This window comes from Solanum stenotomum, unplaced genomic scaffold, assembly GCF_019186545.1.
Source record: "Solanum stenotomum isolate F172 unplaced genomic scaffold, ASM1918654v1 scaffold33061, whole genome shotgun sequence".
Lineage (NCBI taxonomy): Eukaryota > Viridiplantae > Streptophyta > Magnoliopsida > Solanales > Solanaceae > Solanum > Solanum stenotomum.
The window spans coordinates 108559-119759 of record NW_026032246.1 but is presented as its reverse complement, the minus strand read 5'-3'; the positions used below and the strand labels follow the sequence as shown (position 1 = coordinate 119759).

At 29.9% G+C, this 11201-nt stretch overlaps 2 long non-coding RNA genes across 2 annotated transcripts; one reads left to right on the top strand and one right to left on the bottom strand.

Moving 5' to 3' along the window:
• The first annotated feature begins 703 nt into the window (after window positions 1-703).
• On the top strand, window positions 704-3807 carry LOC125852233 (uncharacterized). The gene is made up of 5 exons (XR_007444991.1): window positions 704-819; window positions 907-966; window positions 1865-1977; window positions 2660-2772; window positions 3519-3807. It is a non-coding gene; the product is annotated as an uncharacterized LOC125852233 (long non-coding RNA).
• Window positions 3808-4487: 680 nt separating this feature from the next.
• LOC125852231 (uncharacterized) lies at window positions 4488-7264 on the bottom strand. Its single transcript, XR_007444990.1, has 3 exons — window positions 7192-7264; window positions 5526-5591; window positions 4488-4888 (listed from the first exon to the last, which is right to left on the bottom strand). It is a non-coding gene; the product is annotated as an uncharacterized LOC125852231 (long non-coding RNA).
• Between the last annotated feature and the right edge of the window lie 3937 nt (window positions 7265-11201).

Here is an 11201-nt window from a genome sequence, read left to right as displayed (position 1 = left end):
CTTTAGGAATATAGTTTAGGCATTAAAAAGTGAAATTGTAGTCTCATTTTAGATAATTACTTATATACACTACAAAAAAGCTTGATTTAGCGACAAAGAGCGCCCAGTAGGCCCCTCTGAGGTCTGAAGGCTGGCGCCCCGCGCCTCTCAGAGCGCCAAGGACGCCAAGTCTTCCCATTCATTCCCCATTTTTTCATGCATGTTCCTCGGTAATGTGTGGTTTTCAACACTCTAACGTACATCTAAACATTCCGAACTCATCCATAAACATGAGATTATTACTGTCACACCTACTACAAAAAAAGCTTGATTTAGCGACGGATTTTAGCTACAAAGAGATTTTCATCGCTGAATAGCGACAAATTAGCAACCAAATTTTAATTATGTCGCTAATAAGGAAAAAATATATTTGACATTAAATTTAGCGAATTAACGACGGAAATATAAATCCGTCACTAAATTGTGGCGCTAAATTTTCGCTCTCTCATGTTAGCTACATAATTAGCGACAAAAATCATGCGACAAAACTTATTAAATGTTAGCTACGGAAGTAGTGATGGAATATCTGTCGCTAGTATATTTCATTCATTAAAATATTTTAATATTAGTTTCTAGAAAAATAAATTCTACTATTCTAGGGCACAGTGACTTCATTTTCTCCCTACCCTCGCTCTCATCATAAAAGCCTGAAATCATGAATACCTCGGTGTCTTTTTCGTTGCCACCTCTCCGACAGGTCGCTCCTCTCCAATGCTTGACCATCTCTAGCTGCTCATCGCTTAGTTTATAGGGTTTTAGAAGTCTTTATTTTCATCTCAGGTAATGTGTATTTCTTTGCATTTGATTAGTTATTCTTTTATTCAAGTTTAATTTTAATCTCATCATCTTTTGTATTTATAACATCAGAGTTTCGGCAATGTTCTCGAAGAATCTTCACTATTTTTACTTCGTAGAGTTTGAATTTGGGTAAGACCTCTATAGCTTAATCTTCGATCCGAGCAAAAAAGTGCATAAATACGATTCTATTTTTTCATTTAAGCAATTTCTCTATTTATGGACATTACTTGCTTCAGCTAACTCAGGTTTTCATTATTTCCATCTATTTGACATTTTTTTGTTTAGTTAAAGTTAAATCTGAAACACCCAAAGAACTTTTCAAAGGATTTAAAGCAAATCAGATCTCCAAATTTTGAAATTACAACCTATTCTTAGTCATTCTTATGGTAGTTTCCTTCGAGTTAGTGATTTTAATGGTAATTGCTCACTGAGTTCCCTTCGAGTTAGTGATTCTTATGGTAATTACTCACTGAGTTTCCTTCGAGTTGAAAAAGATTGACTCATTGTTGCTATTATCCATGTCCTTCTTTCGAGTTGAAAATAATCAACTCAGATAGGCTAATCTATCAATTCACATCTTCCTAGAAGAACTACAGCCTATTTGAACTTCATCCTTCATCAAGTTGTTATTCTCTATCTATCTAATCCTCCATTGTACAAACCTAAGGGCAAGTATTTAGTTGAAAGAAGTGTATATTTTGTTCCACACTTTCAAGGAAAGTATGAATTACTATATTCTTGTATATGATGTTTCTCTGAAGAGTACACTTTAAATAATGAATATAAAGCGACAATCTATCTTGAAAATATTCTGCATATGCTTCATTTTCTGCATATAGTTTTAGTTGGGTAACTGACATACTGTTATCTCTATAGTTTACGAAGTGAAGTTCTTCTCTTTCAGGTTTTACAATGTTCATAATAGAGTAAGCATATTGAACTATTTTAGATCATTTGAACGCTAATTTGATAAGTTGACGAGTTGAAATATGTTGACACATGCTGCTGCACCTTTGACTTTGGAAAGGAAGTTTGATCATCCAAGGTTGAACAACATGAGCTTGTAGTTATTGATGAACTAGGAACAAACACCTGTTGTGAATGAACACTGCACCATCCGACCTTTCTTTTGAAATTTTAGTAAGTTGCTAAACACCAATTTCTCTTAGAATTTTTTGTTGGCTGTGAAAAGAACAACCTGAACAAAGAATTAGGGAGTTTTAAGTGGTTTATTGAACTAGAAATCAATTGATGTTTATTGTTGTAATTAAAAGTTTAAAGGGTTATATTATTATATAAGCTAAATTGAGGGTGGACAACTTGTAGCCTTAACAAGGATATTTTTGAACCTATTAGTTAATGCAGATTGTTGGTCTACACATTAAAATGATGGGCAAAATTACCTAATGCAGATCGCTGATGTGAAAAAGATACGTTAACTTTACATATTTTCTTTAAACTTTGGACTTTCTTGGATTTCTGAAATTAGCTTATTGAATTATTATTTATTTGTTAGATGGAACAAATAAGGACAACGTTTGTTGTTTATGATCATTTACTTATTATTTTACAATATGCTTCATATATTTTGGGAACTTCGCATCTCTACCATGTATAGTGAGATATAAATAACAATACGTCAACCACATTTTCCTACTTTTAACTTATGAAAGCATGACATAAGCATCTTTGTTTTTAATATTCATTTTGACATGATCCAGATTTCTTGTTCTGTTAACCACCAAGGCTGGTCAATTACTTTATCTTTCATTGTTACTCCAAAAAACTACTCAGTGATTTATGTTGTTCTTTGTGATTTTAGGTAATGCCCCCACTATGGTGCAGGTTGGATAGGTTGTGGTTTGGACATCCTGACATTCTGTCGGGTTCTTTGGTAAGACCACTTATTGTTTGACTTCTCAGTCGTGTTTTGAGGTAAATATTTCATTTTTAAAGTGATAATATTCAGATGGCCTTACCCGATGACAAGAAAATAGTAACTAAAAGCGAAGAAATAACTAACAGGATAAATTGTTCTGTGTGAATGCCTATGAAGTACTTTTACATTATTTTTTGTGTATGATCACTCTGAGATGTGAATGTGGCATTCCTGAAGTTTTAATACATGTGTCTTGATAATTTGAAGTTAAAAGTCGATTTGGTCGTTCTCCTGTTATTATAAAGGTCAACCTGGTGCACAAAGTATGTTGGTGTTCATTGTGTTTCGAATGTGATGAATAATTTTCATGTTCATTTTTCTTTCAATAGTATCATGGATCACTTTCAGCACATCATATCCAACGTAAAATCTTTCAAAATACCAAATATGTAAGGCATATTGCTGAAAATTATCATTGATTTGCTATGGATTTATCTTTGCTAGAGCTTACTGGTGAAAAAAAAGGATGGATATTTGACATTGGCTGATGTTCTTTGATATTTTTAGCAAACCTGAAGTGCACTTCATTGAACTCTTCTTTACTATTCCTTGCACTTAGCTTTGCCATGAAAAAATCAAGTGTCCTTGTTTACAATTATTTTGATTTACTTATTTTATTTTACCAAGAAACTCAAAGAAGAATATTGAGAACCTCTAGTACCTTTAGATCACATGCATATCTAGTTGTTGGATAAAATAAATGTACAAATTCTTTTAAGTTCTCACTTACTTTAATTTACAGGATAAAGAGTTCAATAGTTGCTCTGCTCAAGAATTGTTAGATCAACAGTCATCATAACAACAATTATAGCAGGATGAGATAGACGTTGCAACTTGGATGTATTACGAGATCGTGGAAGAAGTGATGAAGAGAAGAGTTTATGACCTTGGGTTTCAAGAGAAACTGGATTATGACTAGGATCCTACTTTTGATCCCAATGAACATCTCTCGAACACCACATTAGTTAGCTTTGTCCTTAAGACTCTATTTAATTAGTAGAAGAATTGTTAATGCTTTAAGATTTATGTATTTTTGGATCTACTTGTTAATCTTTACTATTATTTCTAAAAAAATTAGGTTCTTTTCTTGCGTATTCAATATTAGTATTACTTTTCATTTATATGTTTTACTTGGATTTTGAAATTATTTTGTAGCTAAATATAAAATTAAAAATAGTATTTTACAAATAGCGACGAAATAGCTACAAAATTTCTTAACGACGAAATTAATAACGTAACTAGCGACAAATATTTTATTTATTAGCTACGGAAACAATTCGTAGCTAATAGTAGCGACGAAATTTACGTCGCGACGGATTTTAAATATTCGTCGGTAAAGGCTTAGCTACGAGCATTTTAACGACGGATGATATTGCGTCACTAATCGGTCGCTAACCAGTTATAGCGACGGATTATGTTGTTTAACGATGGATTTTGTTCTTCGCTAAAACCAGAATTTTTTGTAGTGATAATTATTTTCAAATCCACAACAGTGGTCAAACAAAAAACACTGAACAAAGCATAATATTTGTTCATCATGAGGAGGAGAAAGGACAATTATGAACAAATTCTTCATTACTTCAGTAACCTTCAAACCTTTCAATTATACCTTCATCTCTGGTGAATAATTCTTCTATCACTTGAAATGAAACTTTGTCCTGAATCAAGGACAGTTGAGTGTATATAGTTCATATAGTTCATGTACAATTAAAAAGTTGCTTGTAAATTTGAGACACCATATGGTCATTGGGTAGGTATTATTTGATGGATGTAAAACAACATATATAATGATTTCTAAACAGCCTATCACACGATTTGAATTTCATCAAAGCATGAAGCTTAAGTATATTCATATTTTAGGTACAACGTCAAACATAGAGAACATAGTAAAAAGGACAATTAAATGATCAAACAATTAATGAAGTGAAGTCGACACACTTTCAAAAATAAACATCACCGCAAATACCTGAAATGTTTTTGTCAAAGAAAAATGACTTAGGAAGCAAACCTATGTAGCTTCCCATAAGAGCAACAACTATCTTCCAGTCATCTTGATCAAGTGATTGCATCGGAACCATCCAAAAAGCCTACACAATCCCAATAGATTTGCAACTGTCAAAACAAAGAGGAAATAACTTATTACGAAACGAAAAAAAACTAAAGCTCTTGATGAGAGAATCTATATGAAACAACCCAACCCCTCGTTTTAAGTATTAGCACCTCATTCCTTGATTTGAAACTTTGAGTAGGTTCATATATTGTGATATGTTAGAAAGTTTGCTTTGGAACCTGAGGGGTTTGGGGGGTGTTTTGTCACACTTGAATGGATTTAGCTAGTGCAGATTTTCTACTGGTACAATGTGCATCGTGAACTTAGCTAGTCCTAGAAACTTGGAACAAATTTTGATAGTGCATATTTTGGTCAGCCTTCTCCTCTCCTATCCATGAGCACCTAAGCTTTTGGTCAATCAATCTATCTGATTTATAGGGCTTGTGGATTAGTCTAGCGCTCCAGTTATAGGTATTTAATATAAATAAGAAATAATTCTACTACTTGAAGGGGAATAAACTTTCAACATAACCATACATCAAGTGTCTTAAATTTGAGTTTTCCATTCTAAAGATTCATAAAAAGTTCCAGGTATTTTCAATTTTACTATTACAACAGAGATGAAACAACAGATAGAAAATAATAATTAACATGTCAAGGAGCATTGGAATATTTCATCGTTTGAACATGTGTACATACCAGTGGCTGATTAAGTAGCCTCAGTAGGTATTTTAGAAGCCAATGCAAATAATATTGTGAAGTATACTGCACAAATAAGATTATCAACAGTTAATCCAGTAGCAACAACTGATGGTGATGTCTATAGAGCTTTGAAAATAACCACATAGTTGACAACTGAAAGGGAGTAGGCAATCTTTTCAACCATTGCTGTAGATAACTCAGTATGTAGCATAGCTATCTTCCTGAGCAAAATAATAGTCATCACAATTGCAGATGCAGACATCAATAAATGACATCAAGTGTGCTATATTTTTCAACGGCTTATTTATCCGTAATGCTCTCCATTAGCTACATCGATTAATATAAAGGCTGTCAAAGAGTAACTTTCATGATGAAATAGAATTTTCTTTTATGTGGATACATTGTGTCTTTGTTGTTAAGATTAAGATATACAGAGGTTGGTATTGCCTTTAGGAAAAGAGATAAAAATTAAATGTGATATGTACAATTAATATTCAAAATAAAAGAAAGCATATACAACAATGAAATACACAATTGTAAAATCTAAACTCAGAACTCAACAATAGTAATTAGATAAGAAGTCATATTGTTGATAAGTTTTTAGCTAAGAGGGAGCAAGGACAATTGCTAAGAGAAATAAGGGACACACCTTGATTTTTGCTTTAAAAAACTAAATCTAAAATTTTGTACAACTTTTGTTGCGCAATGTATAATAATAAAATTAAGCTATTGTTACAATTATGTTAGGCTGATAGTATTTCAAAAGAGTTAGTTAACACTGTTCACGACAGTTAGCTCAAGCCTTAGTTAGTTCAAAGACTGGCCGATTCAGCAGTTCATTCAGTTTGTGTATAAATACAAGTTGTAATTGTGCATTGATCACATTTGATGAAATAAGATCTTTCTTCTCTTACCCCTTTTAAACTCTGTTAGCTAAGTACTCAGATTTCCCTGTGTTAGCTGACATCTTCTTCAAGTTTAACTCCTAGACTAACTATCTTCCATCTCGATCTCTCTTTTGTATTTCACTTCGTAATGTAAACCTCTTTTTTTTTTTTAAAAAAAAAAAACCCATTTCTTAGATATTTCTGTGCTCGCCCTCCCCGACTATGCCACCTTCACATCCCTAGGTGCTGATTTAGGGGGTGGGGTGGAGATTGGGTTGGGAATCCTGAAGTTAGTTGGTCCTTAATCTAGCTGGAAGGTTGTTGGGATATCAATGTAATTTTATTTTTCAAAAAAGGGAAGCCAAATTGAAGTAGTATCAGTTTGTATTTTTGTCTGAAATTCGATGAATTCCCTCTTCTCTTTGTCTCGGATTAAATTCGACATTGTTTATCCCCTCTCTGGAAGTGTTCCTGCAATTTAGTCCCTTAGAAAATCCATTTCACCAAAAATAGTGACTGAGATTTACATTTGGAGGATATACATTCTTGAATTGATTTTCATTCTATGTACAAAAATAAAGTACTTGTGATTGCTCGAATCTAAAGCACAAAATAATTTTGGTATTAAAATACAACATTTGATACTTGATAGAACTATGATCATTCACAACTCACAAAGTTTAGCAACAAAAGACTCACTCAACGCAGGTCATGCAAGAAGTCGGAGTGATGGAAACAAAGATACAAAATCGAGAGGTAATTAAATGTCTACTAACCCCATGAGTACAACAAATATGAATGTAAAGACTGATATTATTGCCAGTCGCAAAGCAGCAACATAAGTCAGATTTGTGTAGCCAAGACCAACAAGGAACAACAATTGGCAACCAAAAATATTGTCTTAGTACCAAGAGAAAGAAAATGCATTTTCAGCAATAGGCTTTTATTAAGTGTAGCAATTTTATGGAAATTAACAAAACAAATCCAAATATAAAACTTACCCAGGTAATCCCAGAATGAAGAATGACAGTATGAGCAGTTTATTCAGAGGAAGCCTCGACCTCCTATAAACATAAAATGTACATTTGTAAGTGATGTTCATGTGATTCCAAATATTGTAACTAACACACCTTAACATTAATTTTAGCCATGAATTATAAAATTGAAAGAGAACAAAAAGAAATTTGGAAAACCTTGAAAGGAAACCATACTAAGATTAGCTGTGAAACGAAAAGAACCGAAAAAACTTGTATAGATAAAGGGGGAAAAGAGAAACACAAAGAAGAAGATGAAGTCGAAGAACATTGAGGGGCAGAGTAAGCATATCTAAAAATGGTGGTAGCCTGTTGATCAGATGAAAATAGCAGAGGATTGCGTCAATTTTTTTTTCTGATTAGAGTAATAAAAAGAAGAAGATGAGTGATTCATTTGGTTGAGTTCCTAATCCTTTAATCTGCAATTGGAAGGAAAGAGGGAGAACGTTCTCGAAGAATATGAAAGAGGCACAAATGGTTTGCTAAAAAACTAGTATGGTATAATGACTATATTACCCTTGATAATGAGAATATTTATAACTATGCCATTGGTCGTCATCCTCTTCATGTTTCTATATAATAAATAATATACTATTAGTAAGGAAAAACATAAAAGATATATTTTAAAAGGTGACACTCCTTAAACAAAGGCGGCTTGCAGCGCAATTGGTCAAGCATTGAGAATCTAAACCTTTAGGATCATGTGTGAATCTGTAAAACCTCATTTAAATAAAAAATTTATGATTTTTTCACTTATTATTTTTAGTATAAATTTTAGGAATGATGTAGTTTTAATATGAAATTACAATATATTTTTGTTTAGTTTGTAATTACATTAATTCATGAAAAAGTAAAATAAATTGGATACATAAAAACTAGCTCGGATACATTATAAAATAAATCGAATACATAATACGTAGTTCGGATATATTAAAAATTAGTTCGGATACATTATAAAATAAATCAGATACATAATATGTAACTCGGATACATTAAAAAATTAAGGGATTTTAGAGGTTTTAGAAATAGAAGGGAATATTGAAAATAAGAGAAGCATAAGATGTATATTTCAGTAATTTTTCTTTATTTGTATTTAATGATGATATTCAAAAAAGAAAATCCAATAAAAAAAGACTTATTTTTTATGTTTTTTCCCTTCTTTCTCACATTAGTAGTACTTGTTATTTTTAATGATGATATTACTATTACTATTATTACTACTTATTAGAAGAGTCTACATGCCTTAACATGCCTGCTTGTATGATGAAGGGTAGTTTTGATATTTTTTATGTTTTATTTTTCACCAAAAGAGTATTTTGCTTCTTGAAACTTGTACCTTTCTATTGTTAGACGAAAAAACCCAGCCAATATTAACATATCGACCCGTATGTCCCTAGGTTGTGGGCCAACTTGCTTTATAAGGTCGGCTGAGAGGCGTCATTTCATACTAAAAATTAGCATAACTTTTTAGAAACATTTATCCTATTCAAGTAAATTATTAATACTTCTTCTATTATAGGAAAATATTAAAGGACATAATTTAAATCATAATTTTTATTATTGTCTTTTATAAAATCATAAATATAACTTTATAAGTAGTGTAATTTATCTTCAAGAAAATATGAAACTTCTATAAATGAAAGCGCAAATACGAAAAAAATTTCAAATATTCATCTTGAACTTTGAACAATTTAATTATTTTGAATAATGAAAAAAGGCTAAAAAATCACTTCTTATGAAATAGAGGGAGTATTTAGTGTTTCGTTTTAGTTTAGTTATCTTACTTTCCTATATATTTTGTTATATATTTTAAAATTATATAAGAAATATTATTTAAAAAATTACGTTAAAAACATAAATTACAATAATTAATAATTTAAAATATTTAAAAACCATATAAACATTTGACTGACTCTGCATTTCATTGTGCCACATGAATTGAGATCGAGAAAGTAACATATATTATTTGAAAATAGCATAAGAAATATTACATGTTATAATTAAACATGGTGGAAGATGGGATCATTCGGGTTAGTATTTATTATTGTTTAGTGTTTGTTTTTAAATTACATTGAAATGAAAAAAAACTATTAAACTATAAATCGTCTCTATGTTTAAGATGATATCATTACTTGTTAACTGTTGTGAAATGTATAATATTAGTGATTTTCTGTTTTTGTGATTGTTTTGTGTATTTTTTTCTTAAAGTATAAAGTAATTGTATATTTATGAATGAATTTAATAGAATTATTGGAAAGAAATTTGTAAGAAAATGTGTTTCGTAAGATGTAAAAAAAAGTTATTTGGATTTTTGACGAATTGTATAACAATTGTTTTAAGTTGGTATTAAATTATAAATTTTAGTGTGTTATATTAGATATTGTCTTAATCAACTTGTTGTCTTAAATTGTTGAATGTACCAAATTTCTTGTAATTTTGTGGTTCTAAACATATCATGTGAAAAAGTAAAAACAAAAAATAAAATTAACAAGAAAAATAAGACAATAAATTAGTGAGTAAAGTAATAAATAGATAGAAAAACATTAAATAAGAAACAATTATAATCAAGTTATGTGACTAATTATAAATTTTGTGATAGTACAACATTATAATATACATCATAATAATTAACAATCCTAAATATTTCGATAATTATATTTAAAAATTACGATAAAAGGTATTCTTTTAAGTCTACATGTCATCTTTGCCATATAATTGGAGGAGAGAGATCAGAGCAACTTTCAATAATTTTATATATACTATGCTAATTAAAAGTATTATAAATCACAATAATTAATAACTAAAAATATTTTTAAAAGGTTACTAATAAAAAAACATTTGCTTGATTCTCAAAATTTTACTTCTCACATAAATTAATTGAAATAGAAAAAGTAACATAAATTGGGCCGTGCCCCTGTTTCTAGTAAAAAGAGTTGTAATTAAATATTTTGAGTTGTAAATATTTTAAGCTATATATATATATATATATATATATATAGTTTCTCATTTTAAAAGGTGTAATCTCATTTTAATACATTTTTTATGTTTTTTCCCTTCTTTCTCACATTAGTAGTAATTATTTTTAATGATGTTATTCAAAATAGAGAACTCATTAAAAAAGAGTTTTATATATATATTGTTTCTCATTTTAAAAGGTGACACCGCTGACGAGAAATCCTAAGTACGTCATTGATGATATACACCTTAGCATAGTTGTAAAAGATGCTCATTGTTAAGTTGTTCTGGGTTCAAACCCCTTTATAAGCACCACATTTTTTGAGTTGTTCTGGGTTCAAACCCCTTTATAAGCACCACATTTTTTGAGTTGTTCTGGGTTCAAACCCCTTTATAAGCACCACATTTTTTGTTTTATTTTGACAGCAAGTCACTTATACACACCATTATTATTTCATCAAACAAATACATTTATTTTAAATTATTAATTCTTAAATAATTCTCAAGTTTCTTAATTCTTAATATTACTATTTAAATAAATATAAAGTTTAATATATATATATATATATATATATATATATATATATATATNTATATATATATGAATTATTTATTTGAAATATGATATTAAATAGGTAATAATTGTATATATAATTTTATCCAATATACAATGTAATTTTGATTTTTTGAATCTTTTTTCTTTAACTGTGTGATTTGTGTTTAGAATAAATCTAGATTCATTTAATCAATTAGTATTTTACTTTATACACATTAATTTATATATTTTTTATATTATA